The sequence below is a fragment of the Castor canadensis genome, chromosome 7 (genome assembly GCF_047511655.1).
Source record: "Castor canadensis chromosome 7, mCasCan1.hap1v2, whole genome shotgun sequence".
Lineage (NCBI taxonomy): Eukaryota > Metazoa > Chordata > Mammalia > Rodentia > Castoridae > Castor > Castor canadensis.
In genome coordinates, this window is record NC_133392.1 from 147,619,349 (window position 1) to 147,638,914 (window position 19,566).

The window sequence follows — 19,566 nt, forward strand, 5'->3', positions numbered from 1 at the left end:
ATTATGGTCTGTGGGTATTATTTTGGCTCAATCTTTTTAGAAGCTTTAAGGAGCTTTGGAAAAGCCTACTTATTTCTGGAAGAAGAGCTTTAGGTTTTCTGTCTTTTTTTGCTTTGAGTGAATTTGAACAGTTTTTGCTTTCATTCTGGACCTCATTTTCCTTCAGGTCACTCTTGAGGTACTGGGGTCAGTGTACCTAGTAAATTATTTTCAAAGGTTCTCTCTAGACATCTAAACAAGAGTTTTGATTTTTAGCCCCAGGAGACAGAGCTATAAATATCTGCTTATAGGTAATTTAAATGGATTGCATTCATCAGTAAGCATCTTGTTTTAGGATATTTTGAAGTTTCTTCCTCTGTAATTCTTAGATAAAGTGTTTGGGTTTCAGTGTTGTGTAGTGAAATTCACTGTAGTAAGAAGAGGAACAATTTTATCCCGTATTAATTAATTCAGGCTGCGGTTGTACTCATTGGTGCTTGCCCAGCATGCATGAAGCTCTGGGTTTGATCCCTAGCACCACATAAAACACAGCAAAACAAAACACCAGCAATGGAGAAAGTAGTAGAACTGGGGGTCAAGGGATAGAATGAAAAGGAGGAAGGTACTGTCTGGAAGTACCTGTCAGGATGTTGACACTTCTACCTCTTCCAATTTTAGTTGCTTTACTGATGGCTGTGGTAATGTTTTCTAGGTATTTGGGCACTGTATTGTGATTTTATTTATTTATTTTCATCTTTTTTTTTCTTTCATTAAACCAACTACTTAAGGCAGGAACTATGTTGTTTCTATTTCCCCAAGAATTTGTCAATGCTAAGAACAAATTAGACACTAACAAATAAATGCCTACTAGAAGTCTTTATGCTAAGAACTGCCTGTGAAGATTTTTGACATACCTTACATTTCTGGGACTTGGGTGTGTTATGGTACTCATGTTAGTTACATGTGTATCCATCCAGTCCCAAACTTATTCCACCAGTGGTAGTGGAAAGTAAGAGTCCATATGTCAAGGCTCTAGTAAGTAAATTCAGTTGTCATATTTTAGAGTTTTTATACTTTACATATTTCCAGTAATAACTAACATTTGATGAAAATATACTTTGTGGTCTATGCATGTTTTTGTCTCGTTTAATTTTAATAGTAATGTTAATAGGCAGGTGGTATTGACCTCATTGTGTAGATGATGAAAATGAGTTATGCTGTCTACTGTGAAGGGATTTGCTTCTCTTGGACCAAGTCAGTGCTTTAGTTTATGTGCTGGGATATATCTCTCCTCTGAGAATCTAATGATAGCATGATAATGGATATGTGTTGCTTAAAATTTATATTTGTGTTTAGGAAGGTGAAGAGTCACACATCTGCTTTGAAAACTTAAAAAATTTAACTTTATATATTTTTTAAATTATTTTTTTTGAGACAGAGTTTTGCTTTATAGCCCAGGCTGGTCTTGAATTTAAGATCCTTCTGCTTTAGTCTGTCAAGTACCAGGATCACAGGTATGTACCACCATACCCAGCTAAAAAATACACACACACACACACACACACACACACACACACACACTTTAAAAAAAAAATACTGCAGATACACAAAAATAGCAAATCCAAGTATTTATCAGCTTTGCAAACACAATATTATCAGTTATAAAGTCTTTTGCATGTATCCTCCCTCACCACTTGTTTCTCTTCACCAGAGGTAATTCTAACTGTTAATTTGAATTTATGAACTGAATGTAAATTTTTCTTTGTTTACTGAAAATCTATGTAGAAGTTCTCCAAATATCTGTTTTTACTTTGACCAAAGAAATCATTACATTATTAAATCTCAATTGAAATGTGTTTTTTTAGCCTGTAAGGTATTTTCTGAACTTCAGCACTGTATTTCTATTTTTCTCTTATTTTTTAAACTTTATTTATTTATTTAATCAATTTGTTTATTTGCAGCACTGGGGATTGAACATAGGGCCTGCTGTATGGTAGGCAAACACTTAACCATGAGCTACCTTTTTAGACAAGATCTCTCTATGTAGTCCAGACTGTTCTCAAATAATCCTTCTGCCTTAGCCTTCCAAGTGCTGGGGCTTACCACTGTGTCTGGCTAACACTATTTCTGTTTTGGGTGGTACTGGGGTTTGAACTTAAGGATTTGAGTTTACAAATCAGGCGTTCTTCCACTTGAGCCATGCAGCTCTGGTTGTTTCAGAGATGGGAGTCTTATCACTGTTTGCTAGGGCTGGTTTCAAACCCTGATCCTTTGGATCTCAGCCTCCCAGTAGCTAGAATTATAGGAGTGAGTACCTATAAGGTGTCCAGTTCTCGGTCACTTATTTATTAAGGCATATTATGTGATTGATAATTTGATAATTTTAGTTATGCCTAAATATACTAGATTTAAGAAAGAAGGTGGGGAGGAGACCAACCAAGTGAGGTGAAGTAGATTAGAATGTAGAAGTGATATTTTCAAAGCAAACTCATTATCTTATCAGTTTATCTACAGCTGCCTTTTTTTCTCTTGTGTTGACATGTTTGCTTATTTAAAACTCTTATGGTTTAGACATATGTAGTACATGTGGTTGGATCCAGACTGTGGACTCTAGAGTCAGAAGAGCTAGGTTATTTGCTTTTTCTTTGCCTTTTTTCTCATTCTGAAATGGAGCTAAATAATCAGACTTTCCTCCTAGGTTTGTTGTAAACAAATGTTCATAGAATAGGCTGGCATAGTAAGTGTCAATAATGTTAGCTTAGTTTTATTTTTGTTATGATACTGGGAATTGAACCCTGGGCCTCATGTATGTACTAGGCAGACAAGGGGCTGTACCATTGAATTATATCCCTAGCTCAATGTTAGCTGTTGTATTATAGGTGATATCTAATAGAACTCTTCTAGACTTTTGCCATTGAAAAAGTGGGGTGATTGTTTTAACAGTGTTTAAACACTTTTTGCTTCATAGTAACTTTTCTCAGCAGTTGAATGATTTTGATGAAATGTGCTGACTCCTAGACGGAAGGTTATTAAGATGTATGTGGTTAATTTTTCTATTTTAAATTAACTAGTGACCACTAGGAGTTTCAGTGTCAATATGACATTGAATATGACAAATTCAAATTTCATGAAATTTGTCTGATACCATGTGCCCAGAGATACCTTGTACCTGAATTACTAACCCACTGTATCATTAACTTATAATGACTAAAGGAACATTTTAAATAGAAATACTGCTTTAGTTTTCTCATATTAGTCTAACTCTTGAAAATTGCTTATGTGTGTTAATGCATATTATGTTTTAGAGCTTTGACCATTAAATAAACTTCATGTTAGTTATAGCTGTTATTACAGAAGTACTTACTTACTAAAGAGTTCAATTCTCTAGGTGTTAAACAGAGTCATGTATTTTATCCAAACATGCAGAATCACTATTCTCTAGTGGTTTTTTATTTTTTCTTTTATTATTTATTTTTATCTTTTTTGGTGTTAGGATTCTTGTTTTTTATATCACATAATGTTCCATATGTAAAACCCAGCTTTACTCTTTTTACACAAAGCATCAAGTCACAATTACTAAGAAATTAGAGTCTTAAAGTAGGTAGATCTATAGCTAAAATTAATTTCCTGTCTTCTGAAAATTGTAGCATCTTCTGCTACCGGTCTACATTTTTTGGTGGAAGCAGTATCACTTTGGATGAGAATTTGTGGAACTTATTTCTTAGCCTGGATGTAATAGAAAGTCATGATTATTAGCCTCCTCCCTTTTTTGGCTAACAGTAGAGAAAAGCAGCACTTTCTATAGTATTTTTTCCCTAAAAATGAAGGCCTTTAGTTTGATCAGATTTAAATGGTTAATTTAATCTTATTAAAAACATTACAGTATTTAGGAATGTATTTTGTTGGCAGGCCAAAATAAATAGGATATAGGGTCTCTCTAACTTTGCCTAACTGGCCTTGAGGTTGAGATCCTCCTGCCTCCTCCGCTTGAGATTACAGGCATGTGCCATAATAACTAGCTTTTGTGCTTCCTTTATGAAGGACTGTATAAAAAAAAAAATCAGAAGCCAACACACGGAGATAACCAGCAAAGCTTGGGTGGGACAATTTGACTTCCTCCCTGCTTCCTTCATTTCCTGGAGGCTTCTGACTGTCCCAGAAAGGCAATCAGTATATCTTCTCGGATCATGTCTTAATTGGCCTTCTAAATAAGCAGTATAGAGCCTGTCCCTTAAGTGCCTTCATAGAACACTAGGTTTGTTGGCCCTGGTGTTTGAGTCCAGTAGGGCTCATCTCATAATGTAGGTGCTTTGACAGCAGTTTGAGTGTGTGTCAAATGAAATACATTTATTGAAAGCTTTGTCATACACCTTGAACTTGGAAAAGTAATATATATTTACAAAGATAGTTGAGGAAGACATGATGTTATTTCTAACCCCTAAATTGATCCCTATACAGTCAGAAAGGTATGTGTACCATAGTAAAATTCTTTCTCATGGAAATGCCTTCTATTTTACCACTGAATAGTATTTCTGTATTTTTCATGGCATCCGTATAGCAGTAGTTTGCTTGATTATAATGTAGGAAACAACTTTTTGTGCAGTAAGTTTGTCTTCTCTTTAAAATGTCCCGTGGAATTTAAGTCTTCTCCCCCTTTTACCTTACTGCCAGTGAATTTTATTTCTTTAGTTCTTTATTATTTATTTTTTTATTTTTACCTGTGTGTGAGATCATTAAATTTATACATTTTATTTAATTTTTTTGTGGTACCTGAATTTGAACTCAGGGCATTCTACCACTTGAGCCAGGCCCACCCCCAGCCACTGCCAGCAAATTTTAAATGCTCTTGTTTCAGAGCATTCAGTGTAGACACTAAAGACATCAATTCCTTCTTTACTTTTTTTTTTTTTTGGTATGTGTCCCGCTATCCCAAACTGGCCTTGCAACTCTCTAGCCTCCTGCCTCAGCTCCAGGCAATTCCTTTCCTTTTGATTGATTCCTTTTTCTTTTTCTTTTTTTTTTTTCCCCCTGCATTTTGTCTTGTGTTATTAAGCCAACTATTGTTCCAAAGTCATTGTGGACTAGAGCAGATTGAAAAAAAGTTCCAAGTCTTTTGAGACTGGATAGATGTTTTACAACCATTCACTACTTTGATAATTTAACATTAAGAGAGAATGAGGAAGATAGTGAAGACATCTTAGGTTGAAAAGCTTGGTCATCACATTCATGTTTGCTCCTGTGCAGTTTGCCTTAATATACAATTTTGACTTGTAAATGTCTAGCCTCTGCAGTTGTCATAATTCTGGTCTTTTCTGAATCTGAACCTGTTGCCACTTGAAACTCAGCGTTTCTACAAGTACAAGTGCAGTTACACATTGTTCACATGTGTAATACAAACTGGCAAACTAAGCTCTCAGCTGATGTGTTAAATGCACTGGAAAGAAGTTTTTCACACATTTAAATTGTGTTATTTTCTGACATGAAAGTGCCCAATACTGTTGGTTTGGGCTATAGTAATTGAATCACAGCTGAACCTGTCTGTGTTAACACAAACAGAAAAAAAATCTATTGTTTGTCCTAGCAGGAAATTTGTTCTTTATTTGTGTGCTGACTGCTAAAAGTCTTAAAACATGAGCAGTGTGAAGTCATATTAAATAAATGTTTATTTAAAAACCATCAGGTTTAAATTTGCAACTAATTTTCTGGTTAACTTAAACTAAGTAAACAAGGTTATTCCTTTTACTCTCTGTGTACCTTATAATACAGGGTAAGTCGACAGGAAAAAGTTACATGATGTCAATTAATCACTTAATTTTTTGTTGTTGTCAAAATATGGGAGGTTAGAAATTATTTGACTTCTTGCTTGTGTTTATATGATTTTGTTTTTGTTTAACAATTGAAATTTATCTTTTTATGTAAAGGAGTTTTCATATCTTGAAAAATGTCCACCTGAGGGTCGATGTGGGGTGAATGTACTGTAGTAGAAGTGTTATATTAGGAATTCATCTAAACTTTTTTTGCTGTGGTGGGGGGCATATGGAATTGGGGCATCTAGTTTTCTTGGCAAGTGCTCTACCATTTAAGCCACAACCCCAGCTCCTCATCTAAATTCTTTTTATCCCTTCAAATTGAAATGTAGCAGTGCTTAAGCTTCTTTATTTTATTTTATTTTTTGGTGGTACTGGGGTTTGAGCTCAGGGCCTTAACACTTGCTAGGCAGGCGCTCTACCACTTGAGCCACTCTGCCATTCCTTAAGCTTCTTTACAGTTCTCAAATTAATTGTTTATAAGTACATGAATTCATTCCAGGGGGGAAATCAAGGACTTCATTGGGAGTGCAGCTCAGATCACATGGGTGGAGTCTGTGCTCTGATTCTTATTAGCTATGTGACCTGGAGAGGGGCTACCTACCTCTCTATTCCTTACTTTCCTAAGGTATAAAATGGGTTTTAAAATAGCACCTAGTTTGCAATTTGTTTTGAATCTTAAGAGACAAATGTATGTGCATATATACACATACATATATGTCTGCTATTGTTGATATATTTGTTTCAATTACTCTTCACAACCCCTCACCTCCCACCCCAATACTAGTCAAGCTGAGAGGCTCTTCTCCAAAGCAGCACCTTTCCTCTCCATACTTCCTCATCCGCGTTTTTCCCTGAAGCAAATCGAGGAGGAGCAATTTGCCTTTGTTTTTTTTATAGGCTAGGCACATGCTCTCACAGGGATTCAAGTTTGAGAATCTGAAACTTTCTCCCTTTCTTACGCTGTTCAGATGTTAGCTGAAGAACTAAAGTAGCATATTTCAATGCAATAGTTTTGTTGAAAAATCGACAGCTAATTCAAGAACTTTAATTAATATCACAGTTTAAGCTATAGTAGTGATCTTCCCATTTTCTAAATAGTTGTAATAATGGACCATAAATGAAATGTATAGGGTGAGGGAGTAGGGGAAATTAAGGCTGAGTGCTGCTGCTTTGCTTAACTTTTAGACAGATGGTGATGTTATTAACAGTGAGCGGCAGGAAGAGGGGGGCTTTGGGATGATCAATTTTGGCCATTTTTGAGTGTAGGACATTCAGAAGGACAAGACTAGCAGACAACAAGACATATTAGTTAGAACGATTTGGGTGGGTGTAGTAACATTTTTAAGTCATAATTGTAAAGACAGCAGATGAAGCTTAGTTAATTTGCCCTCAAAATCAAAGAATTTTGATAGATGAGCAGTGAGGGAAGAAACTGCTGCTCACAGTTGTTCTTTTCACCAAAACCTTTGTGCATCGCTGTTTTTTTTTTGCAGTGACAATGTAAAGAATGAAAGGCAGGGAAATGGTCTGTAATGGCCAGTGTATGTGTTATAAAGAGGGCCCTCTGTTAAAGAACTGGAGGTTTCCCTTCCCATCTTTGAAGTTGATGTATGAGATGTTGTACAAGGCCAAATGGGAATGTGAAGGGTATGTTCAGATGGTATTTTTGCTATGTTTTCAGTGTTATTTATTTATTTTTGCAGTACTGGGATTTGAACTCAGGGCCTCCACCTTGAGCCACTCCACTAGCTCTTTTTTGTGATGGGTTTTTTTCGAGGTAGGGTCTCACAAACTATTTGGCTGGGCTGGCTTCAAACTGCCATTCTCCTGATCTGTGCCTCTGGATTAGCTAGGATTACAGGTGTAAACCACCAGCCACCAACCCCCAGCTCCGAGCTGTTCAAGGTTCTTTTTTTCTTTCTTTTTTTTTTTTTTAATCATTTTTACGTTTACTTACATCTTTTTTGTTTTGGTGGCCCTGGCGTTTGAACTCAGGGCCTCACATTTGCTAGGCAGGCACTCTACCCCTTGAGCCACTCTATCAGCCCTTTGCCATGTTTTCATATTTCTTAAAAGTTTATGAGTTGGGCACCTGTGGCTTTTGCTTGTAATCCTAGCTACTCAGGAGGCAGAGATCAGGAGGATTGTGGTTCAAAGCTAGACTGGGAAAATAGTTCACGAGACCCTATCTCGAAAAAAATCTAAAGGACTGGTGGAGTGGGTCAAGGTATAGGACCTGAGTTCAAACCCTAGTACTGCAAAAAAACAAAAACAAAAACAAAAAGACAAAAAAACAAAAACAAATTATTATTGTATGAGTACACTATAAATTGAAAGAATGGAATATATATTTATTTAAAAAATTTTGAATTGTATTATGATCTCTGCTTTGTGGGTACTTTCGTGTTCAAAGTATTAACTATACTGGAAGGAAGCATTTACATTTATTATAACATGAAGCTCTTTTAGAATAGTAATAATAATATGATATTAACACTTGCTTCCATTTGTTGAGTGTTTGCTAGGTGGTAAGCTTGTTACGAATATCATTTTAGGGCTGGGGGCATCTAGTACCAAGAAAATCCACAAAACCATTTGACAGTTTTGGAAACTAAGCTTTGGTGGTGGAACTGGAATTCTAGCATATCTGATATGTTTGGTTTTTTTTGTATGTATGTGGTATTGGGGCTTAAACTCAAGGCCTACACCAGCCCTTTTCTGTGATTTTTTTTTTTTTTTTTTTTTGAGATAGGGTCTTTCAAACTATTTGCCCAGGCTGGCTTTGAAGTGGCTTCTGCCACCTTAGTGCTAATAAGATTTTTTTTAATGTATGTGTGTATGTATGTGTGTGTGTATTTATTTATGTATTTATTTAATAGTCCTGGGAATCAAACCCAGAGCCTTGTGCATACCAGGCAAGCACTCCACCATTGAGGTAAATTCCCAGACCCTTTAATTTTTGAAATTTTTGACAGGGTCTCTCTATGTAGCCTAAGCTGGCCTTGAACTCATGAGCTGGCTGTCTGTTTCCTAAGTAGCCAGGTTTAGGAATATGACATATGCCCAGCTTTAAGTCTGATTTTATTATCTTTTTTTTTTTTTTTTTTCAGGGGGAGCGGTACTGGGGTTTGAACTCAGAGCCTCATGCTTACTAGGCTGGTACCCTGCCACTTGAGCCACTTGCCACTCCACCAACTCAAGTCTGATTTTAAAATTCTCATCTTTATATTTTTTGTTGTTACATGGAAATGTATCTTGCTTTATATGAATTGTTGAAGTTCATGCACAATACATAGTGTCATATCTTTGTCCCTTCCATGTCCTGCCCCAGCCAATCAGATGACAGGCACATGTTAGGTAAGCACACCACTGAGCTAGAAAATGGACATCTTGTATTTAAATCTATTAGAACATATTTACTGAATACTATACATGTATAGTGTGTTAGAGTTTTATGATTTAAAATTTTTTACATGGTTTTTTTTTTTAACTGGCTTTGCACTTGCTAGGCAGGGGCTCTTACCACTTGAGCCGTGATCCCCAGCCCTATTTGTTGATTTTTTTTGTTTTTTGTTTTTTTTTTGGGACATGGAGTGTGTTATGAGTTAATGATTTGACCTAATTTTATTTATAAAGGAGTGATTACAGGATTAGAACAGACTTAACATGATATAACATGAAAGAAGTGGTAAAAGTGAAACTAAGCCGTATTGAGATATAGTTGCTATAGGTTAGTAGATTATACAGCTTCTCAAAAGTGACAGCCTCAGTCATCTAGTATGCACATTTTAATTGGCTCCATTGTGTGAAAAAATGCTAAAATGATCTTTGAGGAAGGAATATTAGACTAAGTCATTCTGTTAAAAGTTTGGTACATTTAGTTTTTTTTTTTTTTTTTTTTTCAGACTCTTGTCACTCGAGCCATTCCTCCAGTCCTGGTACATTTATTTTTTCCACTTAAAATTTTTTTGGGGGCGGTAAGAATGGTTGGGAATTGAACCCAGGGCCTTGTGTAAGTGCTCTACCACTGAGCTACATCCATAGTCTTGCATTTTATGACTTTTATCCAGCAATCTTCATAATATTTTCATAATCTGCGAATGATTCGTGTTTTAGAAATTTCCTTCTCCTTTCTTAAACTTGCAGTGATCTGACATTTTAGATAATTTTTGAGCAATTTCAGAAGCAGCTTTTAAAAGTTGTCAAAAATGATAGCATATATATGCAGAAAATTTCTGAAAAGATGCATAAGAAACTTGACAGGTTATTTTTGGGAGCAAAAGATTGGATGGCAGAAGGTACTTTGTACTTTATATCCTTCAGTACTGGTACTTTCTACATTGTGTCCTCTGTATTATTTGAATTTTTTTTTTTGGGAGGGTTTGAACTCAAGGTTTTGTGTTTGCCAGGCAGGCTATCTCCAGCCCTTTTAGCTTTAGGAAGTTTTCAGATAAGAGTTTTGAGTTTATGCCCAGGCAGGCCTGTACCACAAACTTCCTATGTAGCATAGTTGGAATGACAGACTGTTATTGGTTGAGATGTTGTCTTTTTTTGCCTGGGCTGGCCTCGAACTGTGATCCTTCTGATCTCTGTCCACATCCCCCCACTAGCTAAGCCACTGATAAATACCTTTTTAAATAGTCATCAAGTGATACTTAAAAAAATCACTTATAGCAGTATAGGGTGTCTGTAGATCAACAGGTCATGAGTGTATCTGTAATTTTCTTTGTCCTGTGTCAAAGTATGTATTATTTATTCATTTCATTTACCAAGTACAGGTAGATGATATTCTTTGTATTTACCATATCCCTTTATTGTCACTAAAATTTTATTTTAGAATTCTGTGTATTTCAGACAATTGAATGTCCTTTTGTGATGAGTAGAAGACTAATTCATTTTGTAAGATGTGACCCAGTGAAAATGAGGTTGCAAACTGTGCTTGAGTTTGCCTTTTTATTTTTTGTGGCATTGGGGTTGAGCTGAGGGCCTCACACTTGCTAGGCAGGTGCCCAGCCGCTTGAGCCACTCCGCTAGACCTTTTTTTGTGTTGGGTATTTTCAAGATAGGTTCTTGCATATTTGCCCCGGCTGGCTTTGAACCTGTATCCTCATGATCTCTGCCTCCCAATTAGCTAGAATTGCAGGCATGAGCCACTGGCACCTGGCTATGAGTTTGCCTTTTTATTTTCTGCAGTCATTACAAAGGTAATTTAGGTGTATGGCCTTTAGCAGTTTACTTAATTTGAGTTTTTTAAACTCTCTTCATTTATTCAGATACTCATTTCATAAGATTTTCTCCCAGGACCTTTGCCAAATCTTTGATTCTGTAGTTTCATATTCATTTCCACTCAAAAGGTAGAGTTCAGTAATTCTTTTATTTATTTATTTATTTTGACGACACTGGGGGTTGAACTCATAGCCTCATGCTTGCTAGACAGGCATGCTACTACTTGAACCATTCTACCAATCCAGAATTTAGTAATTCTTAAATGTTAATAAAATCTAGATTACCTTCATATAAACTTTATTAAAATGCACTTGCAGTCTGATTTGTCTCATATGTGAATTCTAATGTAACTGCATAAAGCCAGTCATAAACATACATAAAATCTTGGTCATGGAGTTGGATTTTGATTCTTCCAGTAAAGAAAGCATATCTTATATAAGACAATGTTTTGATTTTTAATCTTAACATTGGAGAATGAGCGTTTTTTTTTTTTTTAAATAAAATCTCTTCAGTAAATGTCTTAATTCTGATTGTAGCTTCATAGATAATTGCAGAATGGGTTATCAATGAAATTAGTTAAATTGACAGCTTCAAGTTAAGTTGCAGCAGTGAGGAAAATAGTTATGATTCATACCTTGAGGGATTACTATTTCTTTTTTTTTTTGGTACTAGGATTTGAACTCAGGGCCTACACCTTGAGCCACTCCATCAGCCCTTTTTTATATTGGGTCTTTTTCAAGATAGGGTCTTGTGAACTCTTTGCCTGTGCTGGCTTCGAACCTTGATCCTCCTGATCTCTGCCTCCTGAGTAGCTAGGATTACAGGTGGAGCCCGGGTGGGTTTACTGTTTACAAAGCAATGAATAATGTGATGTGAGGTCTCTTGATTGTGAATCTGTGTATTCAAATGTGAAGTGTTTAATAAAACACTGAACTGTTAGTTTTGTTAGAAAGCTTCCTTTGTTATATGGTAGTTTGAACCAAAAAAAAAAAAAAAAAGAGATAACATCTTTCTTTTTTCTTTCTGAAATGTCTTTTTTTTTTTTTTTTTTTGCTGTTGTTGTTTTTGTTTTGTTTCTGTTTCTGTTTTTTTGGTGGTGCGGATAGAACCCAGGGCCTCATACATGCTAGGGACTACCACTGAGGCACACCCTCAGACTTTAGAGTTTTTACTTTTTTTTTTTCTTTCTCCCTCCCTCCCTTCTTTTTCCTCCTTCCCTCCCTCCCCTTCCCTCCCCTCTCCTCTCCTTTCTTCTCTCTCTTCTTCCTTTCCTTCTGAGCCACTCCATCAGCTCCTGAAATATCTTTTTTAATTTAAACTTTTCTGATGCCTCCTCAAGCAAAATGGATGGGATTATTCCTGGAGTCCAAATTGGAAGACAAAAGACTATTTGCTCTGTGTTTTTCTGAATGAACTAGACTGAGGTGATCAGTGTGAAGTAGAATTTGTGTAATAGTAAAATACGATGTGGTATATAAGCAGCACACGTAACTACTCCTTGCTAGTCTTTGTTAATACACAAAAACTCCATAGCTGTATGCTTGGAAAACTTTTCAGTGTCCATGGAACCTTTGGCCTAACTGTAGCCAGGCTGATTAGGGGATGTCCCCAAAGATGCAGACTCACCATCCTTCTGCTTTTCTCTCTCTTTGTCTCTTCCTCTCTTTTTTAATAATAAAACCCCCCCCAAAAAACTATATACTGGGACACTGAAAGGACTGGCATTGACCAGAAGAACAAAGAGTGCTTTCATTCAGGGGGTTAGCCAAGAATTGGCGTGCAGGGCCTTTGTTAAGGCTTGCCCTAGCCTCTCTCACCATCCTCAGTCTCAGTGGTCATGTTTCAAGGCAACAATTAAATCATTTTAAAAGTTTTATCTCCTTATTTAAAAATAAACAGTTGTGGAAGAAAAATCTCTTGTAATGAAAAATACAAAGCAAAGCTTTTCCTGTTTATTTGGATAAAGAAAATTGGGGCAAAGTGCCACACTGCAAGACTTGTTTTTTTTTTTTTTCTGTTTTAAAAAATGTACAGTCAAAGACTTTTTGTAACTGTATCTTACCTAATTCATTGTGATTTGATATTCATTCATAAAATACAAGGACTGAAAGCATGGCTCAAGTGGTAGAGTGCCTGACTAGGAAGTGTGAAGCCCTGTGTTCAAACCCCAGTGCTGCCAAAAAAAATATTGATGGCATTACTATTAGATGACTGCTGGTGGCTTATGCCTGTAATCCTAGCTACTTGGGAGGCTGAGATCATGAGGATTGTGGTTTGAGGCCAGCTCCAGCATATAGTTCACAAGACCCCATCTCCAAAATAAATGAAACAAAATGGACAGGAGGTGTGGCCAGAGTGGTTGCTTTTATTTTTTCTTTTTGGCAGCACTGGAGTTTGAACTCAAAGTCTCACCCTTGCTAGGCAGGCACTCTTTTTTTTTTTCTTTTGAACACAGGTCCTTCAGCTTGAGCCACTCCACCAGTCCTATTTTTGTGAAAGATTTTTCGAGATAGGGTCTTGTGAAGTATTTGTCTGGGTGGCTTCAAACCATTTTCCTCTTGATTAGCTAGGATTATAGGCGTGAACCACAGGTGCCCGCGTGGCAGACCTTCCTATCACCAGTCTACCAGTCCTTTTTTTTTTTTTCATATTACCATTGAAGGTATTTATTTATTTACTTATTTATTTAATTTTAATTTTTTTATTATTCATATGTACATACAATGCTTGGGTCATTTCTCCCCCCTTCCCCCATCCCCTCCCTTACCACCCACACCGCCCCCTCCCTGTCCCCCTACCCCCTCGATACCCAGCAGAAACTATTTTGCCCTTATCACTAATTTTGTTGACGAGAGAGTATAAGCAATAATAGGAAGGAACAAGGGTTTTTGCTAGTTGAGATAAGGATAGCTATACAAGGAGTTGACTCACATTGATTTCCTGTGCATGTGTGTTACCTTCTAGGTTAATTCTTTTTGATCTAACCTTTTCTCTAGTTCCTGATCCCCTTCTCCTATTGGCCTCACTTGCTTTTAAGGTATCTGCTTTAGTTGCTCTGCGTTGAGGTCAACAAATGCTAGCTAATTTTTTAGGTGTCTTACCTATCCTCACATCTCCCTTGTGTGCACTTGCTTTTATCTTGTGATCAAAGTTCAACCCCCTTGTTGTGTTTGCCCTTGATCTAATGTCTGCATATGAGGGAGAACATACGATTTTTGGTCTTTTGGGCCAGGCTAACCTCACTCAGAATGATGTTCTCCAATTCCATCCATTTACCAGCGAATGATAACATTTCGTTCTTCTTCATGGCTGCATAAAATTCCATTGTGTATAGATACCACATTTTCTTGATCCATTCGTCAGTGGTGGGGCATCTTGGCTGTTTCCATAACTTGGCTATTGTGAATAGTGCCGCAATAAACATGGGTGTGCAGGTGCCTCTTGAGTAACCTGTGTCACAGTCTTTTGGGTATAACCCCAAGAGTGGTTTTGCTGGATCAAATGGTAGATTAATGTTTAGCTTTTTAAGTAGCCTCCAGATATTTTTCCAGAATGGTTGTACTTACATTCCCACCAACAGTGTAAGAGGGTTCCTTCCCCCCACCCCGCCACCCGCCCCGCATCCTTGCCAACACCTGTTGGTGGTGGTGTTGCTGATGATGGCTATTCTAACAAGGGTGAGGTGGAATCTTAGTGTGGTTTTAACTTGCATTTCCTTTATTGCTAGAGATGGTGAGCATTTTTTCATGTGTTTTTTGGCCATTTGAGTTTCTTCTTTTGAGAAAGTTCTGTTTAGTTCACTTGCCCATTTCTTTATTGGTTCATTAATTTTGGGAGAATTTAGTTTTTAAAGTTCCCTATATATTCTGGTTACCAGTCCTTTGTCTGATGTGTAGCTGGCAAATATTTTCTCCCACTCTGTGGGTGTTCTCTTCAGTTTAGAGACCATTTCTTTTGATGAACAGAAGCTTTTTAGTTTTATGAGGTCCCATTTATCTATGCTGTCTCTTAGTTGTGCTGCTGGGGTTCCATTGAGAAAGTTCTTAGCTATACCTACTAACTCCAGAGTATTTCCTACTCTTTCCTGTATCAACTTTAGAGTTTGGGATCTGATATTAAGATCCTTCATTCATTTTGAGTTAATGTTGGTATAGGGTGATATACATGGATCTAGTTTCAGTTTTTGCAGACTGCTAACCAGTTTTCCCAGCAGTTTTTGTTGAAGAGGCTGCTTTTTCTCCATCTTGTATTTTTAGCGCCTTTGTCAAAGACAAGTTGGTTATAGTTGTGTGGCTTCATATCTGGGTCCTCTATTCTGTTCTACAGGTCTTCATGTCTGTTTTTGTGCCAGTACCATGCTGTTTTTATTGTTACTGCTTTGTAATATAGTTTGAAGTCAGGTATTGTGATACCTCCTGCATTGTTCTTTTGACTGAGTATTGCCTTGGCTATTCGTGGCCCCTTGTGTTTCCATATAAATTTCACAATAGATTTTTCGATCTCTTTAATGAACGTCATTGGAATTTTGATGAGAATTATATTAAACATGTAGATTACTTTTGGGAGTATAGCACCAGTCCTTTTTTGTGATGGGTTTTTTTCAAGATAGGGTCTTGCAAATTATTTGCCATGGCTGGCTTCGAACTTCAATCTTCCTGATCTTTGCCTACTGAGTAGTTAGGTTTACAGGTGTGAGCTACCTCCGCTGGGCTTGAGCGCCTGATTTTTAAATGGGAATCCCAGTCCCACCAAAAACAAAATAAACAAAAACCCCACAAGAGTTTTACACCAGTATGTCAGTGGTATTGAGGTTAATGTTTTTATGTTCTATTAGATAATATGAAGTGGACAGATTGAACCCACGGCCTTGCACTGTTGTGCCTATCTCCATCGTATCATTTTTATTTATTTACTTTTTGGGACAGAATTTTGCTATATAGCCCTGGCTGGCTTCAAACTCATGATCCACTTGCTTTAGCATCTTGGATACCCTTATACTTGGATTTTTTTTTTTGGCTTAGTGGTTCCTAGGTTTGAACCAGGCCTGCTAGGCAGATGGTCTACCACTTGAACCCTTTTTTGCTTTTGTTATTTTTAAGATAGGGTCTTTTACTAGGGACTGGCCTCTTGGACCATGATCCTCCTACCTGCTACTTCCTTATAGCTGAGATCACAAGGTACATGACACTATACCCAGTTTATTCGTTGATATAAAGACTTACTAGGTTTTTGTTTGGGCTGGCCTTGAACCAAGATTCTCCCAGCAGTCTCTGCCTCCTCAGTAACTGGGCTTATAGGCATGAGTCATTGTGCCTTGCCTTTGTATTTGCACTCTTAAGATTGACTTTTGGAGGATTTTGTTGAGCCTTGATGTCTTAATCTGTGTCTTGTGAAATTTATGCTTATTTTTATTACCTTATTTGTCACAGGTTTTCCCCTTAGATAATTCATTTGTGAAGATAAACCTAGTGAGTACTACAGTTCCTTACCCTTTAAATACTACACAGTGTGTGATAGAAAATATTTATGACCTTTATAAATTCAATTTCAGTATTAAGTATGTACAGTAAGTCTTGGGGAGCCAAGATGTGGTTGTCACATATTTTAAGATGAGCATGTAGTACACTACACGTGTTGGAAATTTATTCAGCTCTGTTATATACACTGGCTTGTACATAATGTCGTTGATGTGAGGGAACATTTCTGCCATCTTACGTTGTTCATTTGCTATTGAAGCATCATACAGTATTTTGACTTTCACACTGGAAAGAACAATTGCTCTTTTTTTGGGGCGAGGACTAGGGTTTGAACTCACGGTCTCCACCTTGACCCACTCCACCAGCCCTTTTTTATGATTTTTTTTTTTTTTTTTTTGAGATACTGTCTCTTGAACTGTTTGCCCAGGCTAGCTTGGAACCATTGGTGCCTGGCAGAACAATTGCTTTTACAGTTATGAATAGCAGCAGTGGTTTATTGTGCCATTGTATGCCAGGCACTGGTCAAATGCTTTAAATATGTCATCTTATTTAAATTGTGCATTAATTCTTTGATGTAGGTGCTATTCTTATTTTCCAGGCAAAGAAGCACTTTCTTAAAGATTTTAAATATAACTTGCCCTGGCAATCATACAGGTAGTAAGTAGAAGAATCAGAATGCTAAAACCAAATTTATTCATAAGAATAACTGTCTCCTGGTTCAGTGTTATTAGAAGTGTTGTAATAAATTTTTTTGATACAATCTGAAATTGATCATTTTCGGTTAAATTTTGGGCTTCAAATTGAAAATATTCAAGTTCTTTGAAATCTATATGTTGGCTGGGATTACTAGTTCTCATTTATAGACTAAAGGCTTGTATGGAATGTGAGTGATTCAACCCAGAGCTCTTGATCTGTCAGCCACTGTATCTGGTTGGTACAGATTTTTTGTGATGGTGGGTGAGGTGGATGTTCAGCTACTTAACCGTAGTTATAGAAATGTAAAAGCTTTGCGTGAGAAAGGAAGAACGGGTTTTTTTCCTTTCCTAGTGATTTCAACTGCTCTTCTGAGTGAGGGAAGTGTGGAAAGTGCCCAGAGAGTAAGATCCCAAGGGTGAAGTGAAGAAGGAAGATTATCTGACCATGGGCTGAGGCTCACATGGAATGGCTGCATTGGGAAAACAGCAGAAAAAGCTCCCAGTTGATACTATTTTTTATAGTTTTACTACACATGAGCTAATGGAATGTACTCTAGCGTATGTATCAGTTCTTTTTCTCAGAACATTAATTTGTAATCATATTTCATTTCTCAAATGTACACTGGTTCTCTGTCAGTGTGAATGAAAGTCCTTTGAATTTTGTTTCATGACTTCATTTGACATTTGGTTACCATTTTTTAGTTAACATAGCATTACTACATTGATGGTGGATTTTGATGCCCACATTTACTTGGGGAAGTATGCTTTTTTCCCTAGTCACCTAGATTTATTGTGCTTCTTGATACACTATTTTGGGTATTAGATGTGTGAACAATGTTGCTTCTGTCATCAGTGGGCCCTATGAGAGTATATGAATTTCTTAGGGTAGAATATCTTCACTGTTCAGAGTCAGAGGTCAGAACTGTTTCAGTAATTACAGTTAGATAGTTTTTGTCTTTTTTACTTTATTAACATTTTCACGGTTGCTCCAAATCAGTGGTAGGTATGGCTTCTGGTATCTGAGCTCTAGTCATGGCAGTCCTGCAAATGTACTTATAATGATTGTGTTCTTCACTAACATGCATTGTCCAAAAAAAAGGATCAAAAGAAAAAATAGCCCGTTTCATTTTTTACTTAATGTCTCTGATGAAATAGCAATAGTGATTAATTTTATTAAGTCTTAGTCCTTGGGTACATACCATTTTTTTAGTATTCTATGTGATAAAATGAGAAATACGCATAAAGTGCTTCTGTTTCATAGTTTTCCTATGATGGTCTTAATGAAAAAAACTTGAGTCCAGTATGGTGATACACTCCTGTAATCAGCACACACTTGGGAGGTTTAGGTAAGAGGATCTTGGGTTCCAGGCCAGCCTGGACTACTTGGCAAAACCCTATCTCAAAGAAACCAAAGAACCAAACCAAAACAGCCACCCCAGAAACCCACTTACATGAGCTGCAAATTGAACCCAAGGCTTTTTTCATGTATTGGCATTTTTACTTAAAAGAATAAGCTATATTTATTCATACTTGGATACTTCACAGGTATGTTATAAAAAATTGATGATTATCCCTGTCAGAGAAAAATGGTTGCAAATGATAAAATTGAAGCTTTGAAGAAAATTAGAATATTGGAAAATTCATGAACTTGATAGCTTTTCTCATGAGATCAGTGGTGATAACTAGCAGGTAAAATTTTTGAGATCGTACCATGAATTGTGTCATGGAAGGTCTGCATAACTTAATGCACTAATATTTTCCAGGTGATGAGTGCATGGTGCTACAAAATCATGTACAGGTGAATGAGTCATTAAAAATGCAATACAGATTAGTTGATTTCAATGTAGCAGTGTATGAAAAATTCATTGGTGTGGTTTTATATCAGATTACATCTAACCTCCAAAATCTATTGCTGTTGACGTTTTGGTGTAATATAAAAACAATATGCACAGTTATCAGGAAAGAGTATTAAAACACTCCTCCCTCTTCCAACTGCATATCAGTGTGAGACCAGTTTTTTTTTCATAGACTTCAAAATAACCTGTTGCAACAGATTGAGTAATGACACTTCCGTAACACTTTACCTGGTCTAAGAAGGTGGCGGGAATAGTGGAGGCAGTGAGCATAGTCAAGGTAAACTGCACACATGTATGGAATTATCACAGTGAAACTGTATATTATTGATGTATGCTAATTCAAAATAAAATTAAAAGGAAAAAAAGATTTACCTGGTCTATTATGTTAGACATTTAAGAAATTTGCAAAAATATAAAACAGTGCCATTCTGTTCGGTGATTTTTTTTTTTTTTAACTTTTTTAGTTCTGGAGTTTGAACTTAGGACTGTGCATTTTTTAGGCAGATGCTCTACTGCTTGAGCT

At 36.7% G+C, this 19,566-nt stretch overlaps 1 protein-coding gene across 21 annotated transcripts in view; it reads left to right on the top strand.

Annotated features, from left to right (window-relative positions):
* Positions 1–19,566, top strand: part of Eif4g3 (eukaryotic translation initiation factor 4 gamma 3) — a 269,231-nt gene that overhangs the window by 33,132 nt on the left and 216,533 nt on the right. For 8 of the 21 annotated variants that reach the window (XM_074081078.1, XM_074081083.1, XM_074081087.1 and 5 more), the window contains exon 1: positions 9,713–9,727. The exons of 9 other annotated variants lie outside the window; for them this stretch is intronic. The gene's annotated coding sequence lies outside the window, so the exon portion shown is untranslated. Of the gene's footprint in view, positions 1–1,432; positions 1,494–9,694; positions 9,728–19,566 lie in introns of those variants that run through there. 4 more of the 21 variants (XM_074081119.1, XM_074081079.1, XM_074081118.1 and 1 more) reach the window with 4 other exon arrangements.